General features: G+C 36.4%; 1 non-coding gene across 1 annotated transcript; it reads right to left on the reverse strand.

The window, feature by feature from the left end:
* Window positions 1-21,263: 21,263 nt before the first annotated feature.
* Window positions 21,264-21,451, reverse strand: LOC145258518 (U2 spliceosomal RNA). The gene has a single exon (XR_013864103.1). It is a non-coding gene; the product is annotated as a U2 spliceosomal RNA (small nuclear RNA).
* Window positions 21,452-22,150: the final 699 nt, after the last annotated feature.

The following is a 22,150-nucleotide window of genomic DNA, read 5'->3' on the forward strand; positions in this document are numbered from 1 at the left end:
TGGAAATCACCCCTTCTCAAGTATATTATTTCATAAAAGAACCTAGACACCTCTAAGGCATGTGGGCCTGATCGCATCCCGGCACTGCTGAAATTGCTCCAGTTCTCTCCAAACTTGTCAACGAATGCCTTCATGAATCTTGCTTTCCTGACTGCTGAAAAACTGCTTCTGTAGTACCGATTTACAAGAATTCTGGCAAAAGAAGTAACCCATTAAATTATCTCCCCATTAGTGTCTTCCCTGTTTTCGCCAAAATATTTGAGTCCATAATTAATCAAGCTCTAGTTCACCACCTTAGAGCTGCTAAACTTCCGTCCGACCAGAAGTATAGGTTTAGGCAAGCCCGTTGAGATATCCTTACTGTAATCTTGAAACGTATCCACCATGCACTGGATAAAGCACGGGAGGCTAGGGCAGTAGCCCTAGATATATATAAGGCCTTCGCCAGAGTTTGGCACGATGATTTTATGAAAATCAGATCTTATGGTATTACTAAACAAATACGTAACAACATTAAATCCTTCTTAAATAAGAGAAGAATCCAGGTTGTCCTTGATGGTCGTACGTCGAAATAATGAGATAAATGCGGGTGTACCTCAGGGGTCGATCCTTGTACCTTTGTTATTTTTGATATTCATGAATGACCTCCCTAATAAAAATGTCACGGAAGTGAGTATATTTGTTTGAAAACACCATGCTCTATAACAGACACGAGAGGAAAACAAATGAACACGCATCCAAGACAATGGTGGGAACCCTAGAAGAAGACCCCCAGTCTGCAGTGGAATGGGGACAAAAATGGATGATCACATTCAATGCTGCCAAGACTAAGCTCCTTTTCTTTAATACTTACAAGAAACCTTCTCAGCCACTAATAGCCATGACTCATGATACATTACCTGAAAGTACTTCGTTCAAACTCCTCGGCTTAACGTTCATGAGGAACATGAGTTGGGACAGATATATCGAGGGCATTGCCAGGGCTGCTGCAAAGAAGGTGAGCTCCCTCTACCGTGCTAGAAAGTTACTTACGCCTGAGAGTATCCTGTACATCTACAAGGCCACCATTCGCTCATATATGGAGCATAGTTGCCAGATTTGGGCTGGTTCATCTGCTACTAATCTCTCCTAAAACAGGGTTCAAAAGAGAGTCACCAACCTAATAGGCCTCGCACTATCAGCTAGGCTTCAGTCACTGTCCCATCGACGAAATGTTTTACAAGTACTTTTATGGTAGATGCTCCAACGAACTACAAGCCCTTGTACCCCCTCGACGTAAATACACCCGACATTAGAAATCCATAGATGTAAGAAAGTCTTCAACTCTAATAATTTCTTCTTTCGGATTGCCAGACTTTGGAATTCCCTTTCGGATTCTTGCTTCCCTGACTGTACTTACGTGCAGAAGTTCAAGTGTAATGTTAACATACATCTCGCTGCTCAACTCCTTACATAGTAGCACTGCAAATCATGTCCTAGATAGTAGCCCACTACATCAAAATGGCACTGTGCCTTTTTTTGGTGTGAAAATGCACTAAAATATGTACTGCCAAACATGTGTCTCTTGATAACTATTTGATCTATAATGAAAGATGCCATAAAAATGAACGGCAGCGCTCAAAATAAGTATGAGGTCATAAAGTATAAATGGTAGTTGCCGAAAGCTGTGGTTGTGTAAGCTTGTCTGAAAGCAGCGGCAGCTGCAGGCTTATTGTTTACGTTTGCTCGGTATTCAATTCAATTCAATCAAATTAATTTGATTTCTTTTTTGACAGGGTGGTCACCACTTATTAAGGCCCGGAAGCCACTCAGGGATAAGGGTTATTGTAAGTACAGTACGTTAGTCTGGATATTTAGAGTGTCTACTTAAGGGGGCGGTTAATCCAGGAATTTGTTTACGTTGGACTTGAAGACATCCAAGTTGTAGTTAGGAGGGAAACAGGCAGACGGAACAGAGTTCCACAGGCGTGCAGTTCTAAGAAAGAAGCTTTGTTCATGGAATCTACGTTTTGATTTAGGCATAGATAAAGAGTGGGGAAAGTTTTTGACAGTGGATTCAGCTAGACGGGTGTTTTTTTGTAAAAGAGGAGAGAGAATCAGAGAGAGCTTTGTCATTTACAGCCTTTGATGTGTTGCTGTAGATGGTCGTGTCATCAGCATAGATGTCAACGAATGATTTAAGTATGTGTTTAGGGAGATCATTGATGTAGATCAGGAAGAGAGTTGGGCCCAGGATGGACCCTTGAGGGACTCCAGCATTAATACTGCAGGCCTCTGATTTTTGTCCATCAACCACTACTCTTATGAGCCTATCAGAGAGAAATGATTTAATGATAGAGAGAATATTTCCAGTTATACCGTAGCTGGAGATCTTGTGAAGTAGGCCTTTATGCCATACCTTGTCAAAGGCCTTTGATATGTCAAGAGCAATTGCTCTAGAAAGGAAGCCTTTGTCAAGGGATTCACTAATCCTATGAGATATTACCGTTAGCACATCTGCTGTCGATCTTCCAGAGCGGAAACCATATTGCGTGCCACTAAGAAGGTTGTTTCTGTTAAGGTGGTTGACTACTTCTTTATTTAATATGGATTCCAACAACTTACTCATGCCACACAGGAGACTTATTGGTCTGTGCTGAGAGGGAGATGACTTATCACCTGCATTCTTAAATACAGGGCATACTGATGAGGTTTTCCAGGCTGTTGGAAAGCACTTCTCCTTAAGGCAACGCTTAAACAGTTTTGTAAGTATGGGGGCAAGTTCTGGTTGGAGCTTTCTCAGCACTATAACTGGAATGCCATCAGGGCCAGTTGCTTTACTGGAAGCAAGGTTCTTGATTAGCTTGGCGACCTCACGCACAGATATTTGTATGCTGCATAGCGTATTGTCTGTTACAGGAGGAAATACAGGGAGTTGATGGCCTTTGTCGCATAGGGTAGAATTAGCTGCAAAGTTCTTGGCATAAAGTATAAATGGTAGTTGCCGAAAGCTGTGGTTGTGTAAGCTTGTCTGAAAGCAGCGGCAGCTGCAGGCTTATTGTTTACGTTTGCTCGGTATTCAATTCAATTCAATCAAATTAATTTGAATAAAACATTTTTGCTGCAAATGTCACGTGCGAAACATGTAGAGAATATTTACACAGAAGAGAATAAAATAGTCGAACACTCGTTCAAATTCACATTGAATTGTAGCGTTGTTGCATAGTAATAGCTTAATTTCAGGGGTTTTGGATATAGAAAACAACCTTCGTTTTCTCAATCGAAATTAGCGGTTAAATGTTTTCATTATAGTTAGGAAAAAAGATGGAAATCTACGTGGCCCCTTAGCATGAAGCCTTAATGGTTTGTGATGGGTAGGGATCGGTTGTCACACAATTTGCCATGTATAGAATACTGTTGTCACATTTGGGCTGGTGCGTCTGCTACTAGTCTCTCACTGCTGGACATGGTTCAAAAGAGAGTCGCAAATCTCGATGAGTCCTGAACTGTCATCTAAGCTTCAGCCAATATCTCATCAACATATTGCATCCCTCTGACTGTCCTACAAGTATTTTAATGGTGAATGCGCTGACGAACTACACGCACTTGTAACCCGTCGACGTAAATAAACCCGACAAACAGCTAAATCACACCCCTACACCGTAGAGATCCCTAGATGTAAGAAAACCTTCTACTCCAATAAGTTCTTCCTCAGAACTGCTAGACTTTTGAACTCCTTACGGGATTCTGCTTTCCCAACTATACTGACATTCAGATGTTCAAATGTAATGTGAACAGGCATCTTGCTGTCCATCTCCCTTCTTAATACTCCTGCAACTTATGACTCCGATAGTAGTCCACTACTTCAAAGTGCTACAGTGCCTAGTTTGGGGTGAAAATAAAAAAAATACATAAAATGTACCTCACGTAAGACTTTTCCACCAAAACACCACAAGTACTTTGTGGGTCGATCCTATTATATAATTTACGAAATAATCACGTTGACACGTCGGTTCTTGTTAGAACATTGAGTCAGGTCAGTACCAGATGGGTGACCCACTTAGTAATTCTAGGCGCTGTATGCAAGAGAACGTCTTTATTTCCCTGCAAAAGTTGCAAAAACCTAACGTCGTCATCTGCCCTAAAGAAGGAAGACCCGATAGTGTATGTCAAAATTAACTCAAGTGGTTTAGTGCATTAACCATAAACTTTAGATAAAGCTTTATCTATACACCAATATATATATATATTGTTAATTGTAAAACTTTCAAGCTAAAACTTCAATGCAATTTATTTTTAACACCAGAGTGTAAATGAATATAATTCTAGATTCCAGTAACAAAGCTTTTATTTGTCTGCCAAAATAGTTCATATGCTTGACAGAACGTTTCGCTTACACATGAACCAAAATATATATGTACTGAGAAATTTCCATACATGCGACCCTTCAGCATTCAAAAAATCATGTCCATAGACTATTCGGATAGCTAAATTTTGCTGCATGTCCTCTGTTAAAAATAAGGAAGAGACCTCAGCACCATAATCTAACAGTGATCTGACGTGAGAGACATAAAGACGTGGAAATATATCAGGAGTCATTTTGTAGAAAGGATGGCGTACATTTGATGTGTAGTTGATTGTTGTTGACTTCTCAATCAATGCAAAAGTAAAGAAATTATATTTTTACTGATATATATTATACAAATAATATTTTTACTAATATATATAAAGTAAAAATTATATTTTTACTCATATATATAGTACAAATTATATTTCTACTCATATATAGTACAGATCATATTTTTACTCATATATATATAGTACAAATTATATATCTACTCAGATATAGTACAAATTATACTTCTACTCATATATATAGTACAAATTATATTTTTACTCTTATATATATAGTACAACTTATATTTTTACTCTTATATATACAGTACAAATTATTTTCTTACTAATATGTATAGAACAAATTATATTTTTACTCTTATATATAGTATAAATTATATTTTTACTCATATATATAGTACAAATTATTTTTTTACTTATATATATAGTACAAATTATATTTTTACTCATATATATATATAGTACAAATTATATTTTTACACATATATATAGTACAAATTATTTTTTTACTCATATATATAGTACAAATTATATTTTTACTCATATATATAGTACAAATTATATTTCAACTCATGTATATATAGAACAAATTATCTTTTACTCATATATATAGAACAAATAATAATCCGACGAGTCACATATACGCTCGTTTAATATACATTTATATTTATCTAACCTTACAGCACGCAAACTCATAATAATTTAAGTTGCTTTGGGGTATTTTACGGTATTGTAAGAATAGATATATGTATCTTTCATATATATATATATATATATATATATTCTAGCAAAAGTACCCTTCATTGACTGGGTTCAAAAACAGCCTACAGAAAATTGACTCTGATTTATGAAAGTATGATAGCTTATGAAAAGGAAGGGTTCTAAAGAGATAGCTTCGAATTTGGGGGTATCAAACCCAAAGCAAAATATGATGAAAGTAACAATAAAACAGATAAACCCCATAATTTATTATACCATACCTGTTCACACTGAAACACTTATCACAATATTCTGTTGATCTATATTAAAAAGCCTTGTTAAAATCTGTGACATATTTCCATTCTAATGAGGTCAGGCGCGAACGAACATCCCATAATTTTATTATACCATATTTCTTCAAACTGAAACATAATTATCAAAGCATACTTACGCAGATAGATATGAAAAGTCTTTATTAAAGTTTGTGCCTACGTAGATTCAGAATTTGAATTCCTTACGTCATAAGCATTCGACCGGTCCAATGAATAAAGTATCATCTTTGCGTTTTTGTAAACCTGTTGTCACGTGTCATCAGCCAACATCCAATAGGTAATGTGTTAAACATCTTATAACGAACTTTGTGTATCCCTTACAAGATATCACCCTATCACCCTCGAAACATCACAGAACTGTATAAATGTCTGCTGGTCTCTCTTCTCTGCCCCCTCATCATTGTTATATATGTGCCCCGTCTCTCCTTAATATGTACCCTATGCAACATTAAGAGTTTTTGGCGAGCAGAAGCCGATAGTCAGACGCCAAATTCCCGTGTAAGCATCTTCTCACTACTAACCCATAATCTTTTTCAACCAACTGTACTTATCATCGCTGACAAGCACAACCTACAATAAACTGCCGAATTTTTATGAATCAAGGTATTGTCATAATCAACAGGCGTATAGTCATTTTATGTCTGAATTGCAGACATGTTTGATATGGTCACAAATTTTATTTGAAAATTTAAATATTTCAGATTTTTATTAAATTTGATATTTAAATGATCAATGTCGTGTGTAGCGAAGATCCTTAGAATGCAGCGAACGACTTTCAGAAGTGAAACAAAAATACTTGAAGTTTCGAAATGTGATTTAGATACTGCAAATGCAAATGAAACTGACGACAAATAAATGAAATTTCGAATAGAAAATTTAATTAAAACAAAGCCGATTACAGCTTCACCGGATAAAGGTTCGGGGTCGATTTTCAAAAAAGAAAGATACCAGATATCGAAGGTCACAAGCGATTACATAACAGTGATCTGAATTGAGTCGGGAGTTTTATTTTGACGAGCAGAGGCTAGTTGCCGAATACCGAATATGATTATACACATCTTCTCTTTACCAATCCACAATCCCTCTCATCTAATCGCACTGATCGTCGCTCACAAACCAACCCCACAATAAACTACTGCTATATTTTTATGAATCAAGGTGTTGCCACTTTTCTCGAGTACGGCTGTAATACAACATTATCCTTAGAAATAAGACACAAAAAAAAGAAGCAAGATTTCCTGAATTTCAATTTTTCTGAAGAAAAAAGTTTTAAAAAAGCTGAAAATTTTCTAGCATCCATATCATGTTGGGGATCTGAATAAAATTGGAATAGTATCTTATGCAATTAAACTATGAGTAGGTATAAATGTGATAGATGTTTTTAGTGTTCGGAAAATTTGTTCTACGTTATCTGTAACAAGTATTTCTCTAATTATAATACGAAGTTTGTTTCCAAATTTCAGCTCCCTATTTTTTCTCTAACTCAAAAAAAATTAAGACCTGCAAAGTCGGGAATGCTGCCATCAAAGCCAGCGACTTTTCATGCTCCATTGATATTCTTTCTACATAGTTACCACAATTCCCAATGCACTTTTGCAAGCGATGAACGAAGTCTGTGCATGGGCGCACTGAGCGCGTTTTGTCATACGATAATCGTTCTAAAAATAAAACCGCTTACTTTTCTTAACTCAAAAAGGTTTAAGTACTACAAACACGAGAGTGGTACCATTAAAATGGGCGACATTTTGTGCTCAAGAACTTATTTTTCTTCATAGTCACAACCATTCTCAATGCGCTTTTGCCAAGAATTCAATGACGCATCTCTTCTTCTGACGTACGTCCATGACAGGAATTGTTTTCTTAAAGTCTCACACCTTCAATATCTGCAACAGCGAGATGAAACTTTCTGATCATGAATGCATAAGTTCAGTCATCATAACAATGCAATTAGTAATCGCCTTTGATCCATTTGCGCAAAATAAAAAAATAAGAGGCATTGCCATTAGAACGCCCCTTCGCAAAATTCTCTATGCTACATAACATTATCTGCTGTTTAAATAAGATTCCAACTTCTTAGTAACTCATATACAGATGCCAACTATCTATGATAATGTCAAAATACCTTTGAAATAGAACTTCAAACTAAGAAGCAAACAGTTATACCAAATTTCAGAACAGCATTTTTTAAAAATAGAAATCGCTTCAGACAAGGCGTAAAGCCATTTAATCTAAAGAGCTAACAATCCAAATATGACAACAATACAACAAACCTTGTCTGATAGCCACAGGTATGAGAAAGTGTTTAGGATAGAGATTCTACTTTAAGAGAAGCAGAAAGAGCAGTGGATCTAATAAATGTACTGAAAGAAAGATTTGTGGAGAACAAACTTATAATCTATCAATGAACTCTGTCTATCGTTTATTTTGTATCTACTGTAAATAAATTTATTTGGTGTTTACTATACCGGCATATTTCGTGTTTTCATTCCATGGCGAAGGTGACCATGCGACTTCTCTTTAATCTCCTATTTAATAACAGAGGATGAGATCGCCAACTACATTAAAAGGCGACCCCCGTCTTCTACAAATGTAGTAATAAAAAGTCTTTATAATTTTGCATAATAATGAAATTGTGTATAATGCTGAGATGCACTAAAACTCATCAAATTTGTATGGAAAGGGTAGTCTTGACGAATTTTGAGAAACATGAAGGTTTTAAAGGACACAATGTCCCAGCAACTAACAACTTATCCACACAGTTCCATGTTTCAGCAATATTTAGCATTAAAAATAAATATTTCCCAAAGTCATGAGAATTGTGTTAATTTTTCCCATTTCTGACCCTCCCAGTGTAGGGGAGATAATTCTTAGTAAAAATTATATAGAACATTTCCATAACATTTGAACAATTTATACAAATGCTTGACAGGCGACACCGCGCTCTACAAATTTGATGAGAAAAAAGACCAAGAAGTTTCAGATTCGATTTTTACCTCAAGAACAAAGTCATCCATGAGAATGCCAGGGAGAAAAAAGGAAACGCCTACAATTTAAGGACTCAACTTGAGTCTAAACAAGATGAAATGAAAGAAGCAATTTCGTAACAAAGTCTACAACTGAACCCACGTCAATTTAAAAATTAGCTGAATATTTAAACAGATGCGGTGAAGATGAGCAAGAATAAATACCAGACTAAAGAGTAGTATCATTAAAACAATATTTTTGAACAATATTCTCTGGGTTTAAAGAAGAAACAGAGTTGGACCTAGAATAGAGCCGTAAGGAACACCAGCATTAATGGGGAAAAGATGAAGAGACGGCATACAGAGTTACTCGCATGCTTTGATCAGAAAGATGGTTGTTTTTGCTTTACGGCTTATCAACCCTTTTCAAATTATTTAATGCCGAATCCAGTGGTTTTGAAGAATATTTTTAATAGAATATAGTTGTTTTTTCTTTCAAGTCGGTTTCTATTTAACCCATAGTTGGGAGCAATGGCGTAAGGGTGGCTCCACACTCTCCAAAGTCCGCAAGCTGGGGCCTCATCATCGGATATAGTTTAAAGTCATATCCAAGGCCTATTTGATTTTTGGAATATGATATCTTTGTTATGTGATCAGAAAGAAAAAAAACTAATAATATCAAGAACTTTACTACCATAAACCTCGAAGTTTATTTAACATACCAAAATTCCAGGTCCTGGATATGACCTTAAAGTCTATCCGATTGTGAGGCCCCAGCTTGCGGGCTTTGGGGAGTATGGAGCCACCCTTTAATGGCCATTGCTTCCAGGTCCACTCTGACCCGGAGTGGTAGTACCTGTTAGGGTCCCAACTATGGGTTAAATAGAAACTGACTTGAAAAATAAAAAAATATATTCTATTAAAAACTTTTCCTTCAAATTCACTGGATTCGGCATTAAATAACCTGAAAAATGGAGCTTACTTTATAACTTGCTTTGAGCCACAAACAATAAATGTTAAGGGGTCATAATAGGGTCAAAGTTAAAAAAATTAACCTCTGCGGTTTTTACCAAATTGCACTTTCTGGTCTAAACATTTGAAATTTTACATAAAGGGCATTCAGAGATAGGGCAAGCTTTTTAATCGATTTGGGTCGACAAATTTTTGTTACCAATATATAAATGTATGTACGTATGTATGTTTGCATGTCTACCTAAAACTTTCGACAGAGGCGACGGATTTTCTCAAGATCAGTATCGTTTTGAAGTTCGACCTTTTAGACGACAAATATCGAAAAATTGGCTAAAAACATTAATATCTTCATCTTAGACTGGGCACTTTTCTTCACGGCAGGGCTCGCTTTTTTCGCCGATATTTTTGAAAGTCATCCTCTCCTTTCGATTGTCTAGACTTAATTTAAAAAAAAACGTCAATTCCGGTTTGGAGGTGGTCGTAAAAGCATAGACGTCAAGTTTTTCCCCCGTTATTTTTCTCCTTTGTGGTACGGGTTCGAGCCTGCCTTCCTACTACCACTTAAAAAAAAATTTTTTTTTGCTCAACATACACATCAAAACACCTGGGCAACGCCGGGCTGAAATGCTAGTATATCTATAAAAGTGATCGTGTCTGTGTTTCTGTCTGTGTGTCTGTGTACATATTCCACCGCAATAACTCAATTTTCAGTCTACAGACGCGAAATCTGATATACTATGTACTGAGATTTGGGAAAATCTTTGTAATTAGTTTTCGGCCAGAAATTTGGCTGTTAAGGGTCAAAGTTCAACGATTTCATCTTTGAGAACTCTACCAAAATCCTCCGACAATTTTGGGTCTAAACACTTGAAATTTTAGATATAGATTCCTTGGACATGGATCTAACTTAATAACTTGATTTGCGCCCAAAACAATAAATGTTCAAGGTCATAATAGGGGTTAAAGTTTAAAAAAATTGACCTCTGCGGTCGCTATCAAATTACTCAGACAATTTCTGGCCCAAACATTTGAAATTTGACATAAAGCTTTTTAATCGGTTTGGGTCGGAAATTTTTAATTACTAATATATAAATGTATGTATGTATGTTTGCATGTCTGCCTAAGACTTTCGAAAGCTACGACAGATTTTACCAAGATCAGTATCGTTTTGAAGTTCGATCTTTCAGACGACAAATATCGAAGAATTGGCTAAAAACATTAATATCTTCACCTTCAACCGGGCACTTTTCTACAGGGGGGGGGGCGCTTTTTTCGCCGATATTTTTGAAAGTCATCCTCTCCTTATATATATTATATCTGTTGAATATAAAAACTAGTTGCAACACATATGCAAATATGTTTCAGTGATCACCCTGCTAGGCAAAATCACATCATCAGGCCAAGAATATCTCCGAAAGTATCAGTATTGAGGATAACAGACTGATACTTTCAGAGATATTCTTGGCCTGACGATGCGATTTTCCCTAGCAGGGTGGTCACTGAAACATATTTGCATATGTGTAGCCACTAGTTTTCATATTCAACATATATTGCTCTGTCTAAACATTGAGCACTCTTTGGTTGACACATTTTGTTTTTGTTTTTGTTTAAAGAACTAAACAATACTACCAATCTCTCTCTCTCTCTCTCTCTCTCTCTCTATATATATATATATATATATATATATATATATATATATATATATATATATATATATATATATTACTCCCACATTGCCCAGGATTGAATTAGGATCACCGAATACTCACCACTTTCGATACTTATGGTCACTGAAATCGATGAAATTGATAATTTTTCAATTGAATCTACTGATTTCCTGGTCTAGTCGGAGAACCATTACGGGGGACCGGGAGCAAGCTTCATATACTTCCAGCGGTGACTTAGCCCAGAATACATTGCAGTATACTTTGATCCATTGAGAACCTACTGTTGTTATGTTTAGCGACATCGACTGACGACCTAGCTATTCTAAGTTGGAATCGAGTTGGTTCCATATACATTACTATTACTAAAGTAATCCTCAATATTATTCTAAAAGAATTCTGACTAGAAAACTATCGGGGAAACCAATACTAAGAATAGAACCTACGAATTCCTACGGTGATGGTGATTATCTAATTACTCTGAGTTACAGAAAATGGTCATGGCATAGGAGGAGTTTATTAACAGACATATAGCAAGTACTCATTATATTCGAAAAGAAAAAAACAAAAAACAAAAAAACAAGGAGTATATCTAGTTCCCATTGAAGAATTTTATTATTTTCTCGTTTTCTTGTTTTTTTTTTATTGTTAACTGAGTCAGAGTTTTGCATAGCGCTTATAAAGATAGTGCTTCAAGATTATCTAGGGAACAGCAACAATCAGCGGTGGCATACGAAGTCGGGGAATGTTTGTTCAGAAAACAGACAGGAATGTTGCAAGAACAAAACTTCCATTCCACCTTATCTGTTCCACGCTTCAAATGTGCATGCTTGCCACTCGCATAGACAAAGACAATAAGAGGAAGTCAAATATTGATGTCTCTTCCTCCGTATGGATTTTTACTAAAGCCTGTGAACTTCGTCTAATAATGCTTGTTGTCAAACCTTCCTAGCATAGATGAGCCTGCCAAAAATCAGTTTCAAATAGCATAACCTTGAGACAACCACGTTACCATCGTCCTAACAAGGAATAGATAGAGGTTGGTTTCTTTTTGCAGCCTCGTAACTCTCGGTTCCGTGTTGTCCGTTGACGAAGAATGAACAATGTTTCTGAAAAAGGAAAAGGCTTTCTGCTTTCTACATCAGAATTTATCAATCTAAGATTTATCCTTTATTTTACCTAAAAAATCGTTTCTTTTCTCTTTTAGCTACTTACATAAAATGATTCCTATCTCGTCTGGAGGTATTTCAATTAAAAATTATAGAAATTAATCTGTTCGTGAATTTGTTACTTCAATTTTCTTGTGTAGCTGAAACGCTATTTAATTCACTAAAAATAATTTTTAAAAAAATCAACTATCCAAGTATACAGAGTAGAACGATAAAATTGTTGGTGTAGAAAAGACGATATGATTCCATTTCCATTTGATGAAAACTAGTTGGCCATTAGTGTACAAATCGCAAGAGCGATAGAAACCTTCTATCATGTCTGAAAGTGAAACAATGTTCATCAAGCTAGATCGGAGATGTGCCTCTGTACAAATGCTCTTTATCGATCCAAGTTATGACAATAGGACCATTGCTAGCACTCTTAAAATGCAAATCCGGACGATTGACAGCTTGAGCGACAGCTCAACGATGTTTTCGGTCACCGTTATGGTTTTTAGTGTAGTTTTGAATGAGGGCCACATCATGCCACCTCACAGCTTCGAAGTCGGCTTGAAAGTCAACACCAAAATGTACCTGAATGTGCTGAAGTGTGTCGTGATCTCCTGGTACAATCAAGTGTCTGCTTGCAGACCGTATGGTGTGGCAACCGTACTCGGCACCGGCCCACAAGTCCAAAGAGACCTATGTTTCGCTTCAGAATGAGTGCTATGACCTTGTCACCATCTCTTACTGCCCTCCTCACTTGACCTTAACAAGTTGAACTACTTAGTTTGATCATACATCGCGAACATCACCAACATGAACTCCCATCTACGGAGTATTCGCGAAGCTCCGGCCGAGGCGGTGATTGAGGCTGAAGGCGGCTACATTGAATATATGACAGCCCTACTATATAATCAATTTATCTGAATTGATTTTTTTCAACAAAGTCTTAAAATAAAGCTGTAGTGTTGTTTTTTAGGGCGACACTTATATCGTTCCACCCTGTACATCTATTTCTATTATGAATATGTATCGAAACTATGAGTTTGCATAAATAAGAAATTTCTTCTTGTTTTTTTTTCTTAATGAAACATATTGTTATTTTGAGACATTTCTACTTTTTGAAATACAACTTCTAAAATGTATTTGTTTGTGTTTTCAATAAATTGGCTTTGTCATATTAGAAAAGCATGTTTACTTTTCGTAAGAAATAAATATCAAAATACGTTTTTTGTATGACGTAAATATATAAATTGCTTTGATTATTTTAAAATTGATAAAATGTTATTTTGAAACTACGTAGGGACTCACGTTTTCGTTGCATATTCTCTTTCATCAAACTGATAAAACAGCTCGTTAATCGATAGTTTCTTACGATCAAATCACACACACACAGACAGACACACACACGCACACACACACACACATATATATATATATATATATATATGTGTGTGTGTGTGTGCGTGTGCGTGTGTGTGTGTGATTTGATCGGATGTTTATTTAAATAGACATTCGGACAGATTAGTTGCGGGCATCGGTTCCGTGGTCAAGGGGTAGAACTGCCGACTGTCATCACCACGGTTCTAGGTTCGATCCTCGGCTTGGGATAGGTGCTAGTCTAGCGGCACTGATGAATTGTGATACAACGAAACAGGACTGTATGTCGATGACTAAAATATATTTTATATATATATATATATATATATATATACTTGCAGTTCCGCCCGGCTTTGCTCGGGCCCTATATACTGTTCATAACTTTATGTGCATATGTATATATTAAAACGTGTGCATATGTACGGTAATTCCTTTCGATATAATAGGATTCGTTAACTAACATACAGAAAAGTTGGTAGAGACCGCAGACGTCATTTTTTTACCCCATTTTTGATCCCTTGATATTTATTGTTTCGGTCTCAAATTTAATTGAAATGTTTGATCCATGTCCAAGTAACCTACATCTAAAATTTCAAGTGTTTAGATCCTAAATTGGCGGAGGAGTTTGGTAGAGGTTGCAAAGGTCAACTCTGTAAACTTTGACCTCTTGCTAGCCAAATCTTCGCCCAAAAGGTGATTAAAAAGCTTGCTGCACGTCTAAATACTCATTAGGTAAAATTTCAAATCCTTCGACCCAAAATTGGCTTAATAGTTTGCTAGAGACCGCAAAGGTAAAATCTGTTCAACTTTGACCCCCTGGGAGCCATATTTTCAGCAAAAAAACAATTAAAAGCTTACCCTTAGTCTAAATACACTTTATGTAAACTTTCAAATGTTTAGACCAAAAATTGGCTAAGTAATTTGGTAGAGACCGCAGAGGCCAATTTTATTAAATTTTGACCCCAATTATGGCCCCTTAGTCGTTATTGTTTTAGTCTCACACCAAATTCCAAAGTTCGATCCATGTCCAAGTAATGTGAGATTTTCTCTCACAAGGTTTTTGCCCCTGGCAGAATGGAAGAAAACCAAACAGAAATTACAACAAGCTCACCTTAAACTTCAACGTAACATTTATTAAAATAAAAGAATGTCCATTTGGCAAAAGATGCGTCATCTTCAGCTATCTGCCACTATGGGCTGGTAAGATTCTCGACAGGAATAATAGTTTGTCTTCGATAAAGGCTGGGTAGAATTCCCACTGACGAAGTAGTGTGCAGGTTGGAGATGTAGAGGTGTTTTCCAAGATGGATGCTGCTAGCTGGGCATACACGAGAAGTCCTTGTAGAATTAGTCCACTGGCGGACAAGGCAGGTCAGACCGTAGACCTTAATTTCATCTTGAAAGACATTAAATTGTAACACAAGCTTGCAGATATAAATTCGTCTTACTTGGTAATTGCAATGATACTTTTCTGCTCCACGTTTGGGCATTTAAAACGTCTCGAAGCAACCAGTATTTTATTGCCTCGATTCGTGTGAGAAATCCACGTGTTTCCAACGCTGCGTCTTCTCGGATTCGGATCTGAAAAGGGAATTGACGCCGAGAACATTCGCAGCAGTTAGTTATAACATGCAATTTGATTGGTTAAAATCAATCTGTGGGCGGAGAAACCGTTTAATAAAAAACTTGCTTATTTCTACAGAATTTTTTACAGTAATCTATATCTAAAATTTCCAGACCGAAAATTGGCAGAGGAGTTTGGTAGAGTTCTCAAAGGTCAAATCGTTTAATTTTCACCCCTTAACAGGCAAATTTCTGGCCGAAAACCGATTAAAAAGATATTTCCAAATCTCAATACCCCTTATGTCAAATCTAGAGTCTTCCTGCTAAAAACCACACACAAAGGAAGGGGTGAACCCAAGGTCAACTGGGTCTTTGTTCTCTAAGAGTCTACCCACTGGCTGATTAGGAAGGGAGCGGTGAAACTAGAAAACTGATTGGCTAATTAAAAACTCAATAGAATGTGCGTATATAAAAACGCGAGACAACTACAACTCTTCGCATAAGCCTGACGAATCCTAGCGTGGATGAAACGCGGGATATTCTGTGGAGCTTAATTGGCATATATATTTTTATAACTCTCTCTCTCTCTCTCTCTCTATATATATATATATATATATATATATATATATATCGGTCTATATTGAGTGTGTTTTTAGAGATAGTGAATTTTAAAGTAAAATTAATCGCAGAAAAGATATTTTCATTATTCGATTTTTTATTATACAAATAAGTGACTTATTCCAAAGATTAATTTTTCAGCTTGCAATCGATAGTTGCCAAATCTGCGATTCAAGTAAATAGAGTTTTCTCTCTCTCTTTCTCTCTCTTTGTATGTATATATATATATATTGTTATATATATATATATATATATATATATATATATATATATATATATATATATATATATATTGTTACGACCTATCCCAATCCTACTGGGGACGGTAGAGATGGGTGACGTAACGAAATATATATATAAAAAAATAAAGTTTCCCAGTTTCCTTGATAATGCGTTAAGGGAATGGGACAACCGTCCCGAAGACAACAATAAAATGAAATGTACTGGACAACGAAATCACATAAGAAATAACGAGGACAAATATCGTCGAAAAATTAACAAACTTTTATTTATATAAAAAAGATAAAATAAAATTCATTTAAGAAAAGAAAATTAAATATGCCTATCTAAATGAAATGGTTTAATGAATTCAAATTCTACCGAGAGAAAAATGTATTAACAGTCAATGTTCACACAAAACAAGAAATCGTCTGCTCAATTAGATTCAGGGTGTGTGTGTGTGTGTGTGTGTGAGAGAGAGAGAGAGAGAGAGAAAGAGAGAGAGATGTGAGAGAAATGAAAGTTTTGATTGAAAACTCACTTAGTGTCCTTGGAAATGCGACCTTTCTTTCGTCTCCTTTTTTTTCTTTATATAGATTTCTTTCATCTAACTTGTTTATGTTTGATTACGCAGGTTAATTTTCATATTTTTGTCCTTCGGACGATTTATGTTTCATTACGCGCGTGCGTGTTGATTGCTCCAAGTATTTGTTTTCCGAAGCTCATCGAAGTCCTTGATTTACAGTAACAGTTTCACTGATCTATGATTCCTTCCTTCGCTGGGTTCATTCTTTTATTCGGTCAATACTTTAACTTTGACCGCTGATAATCGGCTGATGTCGTCGATATCTACCTCCGCGACGCCGCTACCACGTCGTCGCTAACCCGACCTTCGCTGACTTACGTCTTATCGCTTTGAAGCGCGAGGCTCCACTGCCTGCTGACAACGTTTTTCAGCCTCCTCTCTCTCTATATACGATCTATCTCTCTCTTTCTCTGCACAGTCTCTCTCTATATATACGGTTTATTTCTCTCTATCTTTATTTTCTCTTTCCTTTTCTACTCTTCGTTCACAGTATCTCTGTCTCTCCCTTCTCCTCCTGTTTGCAGACCTCCTCCTCCCCTTTTTTCTGTTTTGTTTACAAAATGTGACCGAGCAGACGTGAATTTGAATCCTCGGCGCGAAAAATGGTCCAGTGAATAAGCTATACTGAAAATATATCTCCTCTCGGCTAAAAATCAATAAAATAATTTATTATACATTTTAATATATATATATATATATATATATATATATATATATATATATATATATATATATATATATATATATATCCTATTAAACTACTGGCTAGGAACAAAATGTAGTATTAGTTCTGATGTTACACTTAGTTAATGCTATCCTTAGTCATAGAAAGGCGGACCATTTTTAACTCTGTTAATTTTAAATTTACGTTCTAATCCAGGTGTTCCCCATATTATACACGACCTTGTTTCCATTTACCATCGTGGAGAAACAAATAAATAAAAAACCACTGTGGTTTTTGCTTAGTTTTTTGCAGTATTTTTTCAACCACGTTATATATGATAAAGTCACAGAAGATGGCGTCACAAAAGAATAATGCCGTTCGTTAAGCCAAGCTGAATACATCAGCAGGACATATAATTGCGCTATGTTTTTAAGTAAAAAAGGTATGACGTCATCTAATAAAGGATTGAATACCGTCGACACGTGATCCAAAGTGTTAAGTTCTTACGACTGTGCGCAATCTTTTCTGCGACTATTTATCTATGCTATACCAATAAAAGAGTCTTGTTTTGTTTTGTCTTGTTTTTTTCCGATATCTTGGACACAATTCATTGTATATCTCTATACTTAGTTATTTTCGTATTGACGCAACGGGCGATCAACTGTATAAATAATTAAATGGTCATTTCTATAATATAAATCTTACCTGTCTGTTCAAATATACGTATGTATGTATGCTTGTATGTCTCCCTAAAACTTTCGATGCAGGCAACAGATTTTTATGGGGTTGATGTCGCTTTTAAGCTCCACCCTTCGGATGACAAATATCGGAAAATCGGCAAAAAACATTAATTTCTTCACCCTCAACTGGGCACTTTTATACAAGGAGGGGTCGCTTTTTTCGCCGATATTTTCAAAAGTTATCCCCTTTATCCGATTGACTAGACTTAATTTAAACATTCGCCACTTCCGGTTTGGTGATGAACGCAACGGCAAAGGCGTCTCATTTTTTTTTCACGTTCTTTTCCTTTTTTGCGACATGGTTTCGAGCCTGCGTTCTACTACCACTTTATTTTTTTTTTTGGGGGGGGGGCTCAACACACACTTCCAAACACCCAGGCAATGCCGGGCAGCCAGGCTAGTTTCATATAAAGCGGAAAATCAAGTCAGACGTCTTAACAGTATTCCAAAATATCACGTGACCAGTTACTTGGGAATTTAGTTTATTATATTCTACAGACTCTGAATTTCATTTGTCTGTTTTTTTTTATTTGCCTCTGCTCACATTGAATGACGTCACACGGCGGATGACATCAGAAATATTTTTATGACATAAATAGAAATAAGAGAAGAGGAATATAAGTAAACAGTAAAGGCAAAAACAAAATAGTTGTGAAACAGAGGGTAAAACAGATCGTCAGCAAGAGAGAGGTTGGGGAGAAAGAGGGGGAGGAAAGAGATATGTGAGTGAGTATAAGAGAGAGTAAGGCGGATAAAAACGAATGATTACTATTAAAAGCAAACATACTTTTACTTGCAAGTAAGAGAAATTAGATAATATAAATAATTACAAGAGAGAGGGAAGAAGAGAGAGGGAGTAGACACGAAAATGAAATAAAGAGAAGCAAGAGGTTAAGAGGGGGAACGTATAAGGAAACGTGTGATTATTACCAGGAAGTGAATTATGTATTTCTCTCCCACAGTGAGATATATAACACAACAGTCGGAAAGTAGGGGGGGGGAATAATCGAATTTTAAGAGAAGCATTCTGACCCTGCTGAAGATGCCTGGGCAGTTCACTCGACATTCCTCGGTAGAGACGCTTCTGGCAATTAGCAATAAACTAACCCATTTTCGAAGAGAACCCTGGGAAAATGGACCTGCTAGAACTGCACAAGACCAGCATCATACCGCAATTAACAGGGGAAAGGGCATTAAATCCATGGTCCAGACTCTGTTGATTTTGGAACCGAGGAAAAAGTTCCCGTTTATTTCAAAATGGATAACGCCAGTAAATGAACTTTTTTTTATCTCCAAAATTAACAAAAAAAAAAAAACCCTACTATTTATAACGTTATCCATGGTTAATTAAATGATTTCTTGTAAAACATGATTAGTCGCCATGTTATATTCGGACCGCAATCGGCTAACAGATAATTATTTAAACTCTAGGAGGGGTCAGCATCAAGATCCGTCGTCTTCTGGTCGTCTCTGGCAATCAAAGTCATGCTTGGACTGAAATTAAAAATCCAAGGACTGAAAAAGGTAATGTTGCCCCTTGCGCCAATCTGTTCTTTGTTTGGAGTAAAACCTTCTCCAGCTTCACAGAAAACTGCTGGAGATTATTGATCTCACTGTCGAGAAAAAATCTGCAATTCTGCACTTTGATCAATAGTACTAACCCTAACCCGATGGTGCAACTTCATGCAGAACAGACATTCTTGACGCACTGACTTCGTAAACCTTATGTAAGGATGCAACTCGCATGTATGCTAATGACCAAGCCATGGAGTGAGCGTGACGTTACAGCGGGATCGGAGAAAGAGGAAAGAAAAGAAGCAAAGGAAAAAGGTACGTGGCAGAGAGAGAGAGAGAGAAAGAAAGAAAGAAAGAGTGAGAGAGAGAGAGGAGGGGAGAGAAAGAGAGAGAGAGAGAGAGAGAGAGAGAGAGAGAGAGAGAGAGAGAGAGAGAGAGAGAGACAATTTAAGATCGTGTTGACATGGTAGAAATTTTTAACCACGTGGCGGAATGACAGAGACCTTGAAACAAGATGCAGGACTCATTTATCCTCCGAACTTTTAACAAGATTTTCGGATGACCGCATACAGTGAAACAAATTAGATACATAACAGTTGGTTAAAGATGTAAATTAATACATTTTTTTATTAACTTTGGCAGAAAAACTAGGATTTAACTATATTGCGCTGGCTTCGAAAATAGTGCCACGCGACTTCGTGTGGAAACGACAGTTAATAAATGCTTATCAACTGAAAAAAAAAACAAAACAGAAAAACTCATGTCGAATTTCTTTCTATTTGTTTCTTTGTAAAACTTTCATACGTCGGGTTAGTGTTAAAATGTATCGACAACGTTAGAAACCTGACTCGCTTAATATGTAAACACAGTAGTAGCCTCTCTAACTGCTGACCGCTGCTGCCTTACTACACGTTTATTAAAAAGAATCATCGACTATAATACATAATTATTAAATATAATTTCGAATTTTCTAATATTTAATAATAAGTAATAAATATTAACTCAACGAATCACAGTTGTTTTAGTGTTTAATCATGATTTACTTCGATTTTGTACGCAGTCCTGCCGACATGGCACAACGGTAAAAGTGGTCGATAATGAGCCAGGAAGTCAGGGTTCGAATCTACTGGAGTCGCAGCAAAAAGTAAAAATATGGTATCAGCTGAACCCTTTTGCTAAATACTTAACATTATAAGGCGAGAATCATGGATCAGTTTTTTTTTTACATAGTAGTCATCACGTATCAAGACCCGGAAGCCACTCGGGGATAAGGTTTATTGCGTGTACAGTAACCAATGGGACAATAGCGTATTAATCGTTAGTAATGGAGATTTGATAAAGTGTCTTACTTAAGGGGGTGGTTTATCAGGAATTTGTTTATGTTGTACCTATTTACTATGCCTCCCCACGGGACAGAGTTAGACACCAGGGTCGTTTTTTTAACGTGGAGAAAAGGTACAAAAATAAAAATTGTCTCAGTCGTGAAGGATTTCTCCTCCACTGAAAGAGAACAAGAAATAGAAGTGCAGCATCTGAAGAACAGATGGTATTTATTTGCTCCCCCACTGAGCAAATTAGGCACAAGGCCGTTTTTAATGTGAGGTAAAAACCAGCTCCCCTAAAAGTAGGCAAAAAGGGGGCACTCTGGTTACCAAAAATAATTGTCCCAGTATAGAGGGTTTCCCCTCCATTGACTGGTACAAATCATCCTTAGTGCAGCATCTGAAGAACAGATACTACACTTTGATCTGGCCAAAAGGCCAGAAATGTTTATGTTGTAATCCAAGGTTTATTGCGTGTACAGTAACCAATGGGACAATAGCGTATTAATCGTTAGTAATGGAGATTTGATAAAGTGTTACTTAAGGGGGTGGTTTATCAGGAATTTGTTTATGTTGTAATCCAAGTTGTAGTCAGGTGGGAAACGGGCAAACGGAAGAGAGTTCTACAGGCGTGCACTTCTATGAAAAAAAGCTTTGTTCATAGAATCTACGTTTTGATATAGGCACAGTGGGGAAAATTAATGACAGTGGTTTCAGCTAGACGGGTGGAGTAACTATTGAAAAGGAGTTGCGGCTCTTTATTAATATTGATGTGTTAGTAAATCAAATATAACATCTTTGTGTGGCACTTTATTTATTACTTATTTATATAGTACTCGTAGAATACTTACGCGTATAACGAAATCATGCAGTATTAAGAGGAATGGTTATTTTATTGTTTATATTTTACCATACTTATGACAACCAGATAATCTTGTTATGTGGGAAATTCTTCTCACATAGGGCGACCAGTAGTCTTGCTAAATTGGAACATCAAACCACACTTACCTTGCTAGAAGTTACTGGTCAGTGTATAAATTACATAAAACGTTACGTTGAGTAAGCAATGTCTGTTAGGGTCCTTATATATATCTTTCATTACTAAGGCAGGTTATGAAACTTACTTTCAAAGGAATAATCATACAAGG

Source organism: Euprymna scolopes, chromosome 33 (assembly GCF_053919585.1).
Source record: "Euprymna scolopes isolate OS-2025 chromosome 33, ASM5391958v1, whole genome shotgun sequence".
In the NCBI taxonomy this organism is placed as follows: domain Eukaryota; kingdom Metazoa; phylum Mollusca; class Cephalopoda; order Sepiida; family Sepiolidae; genus Euprymna; species Euprymna scolopes.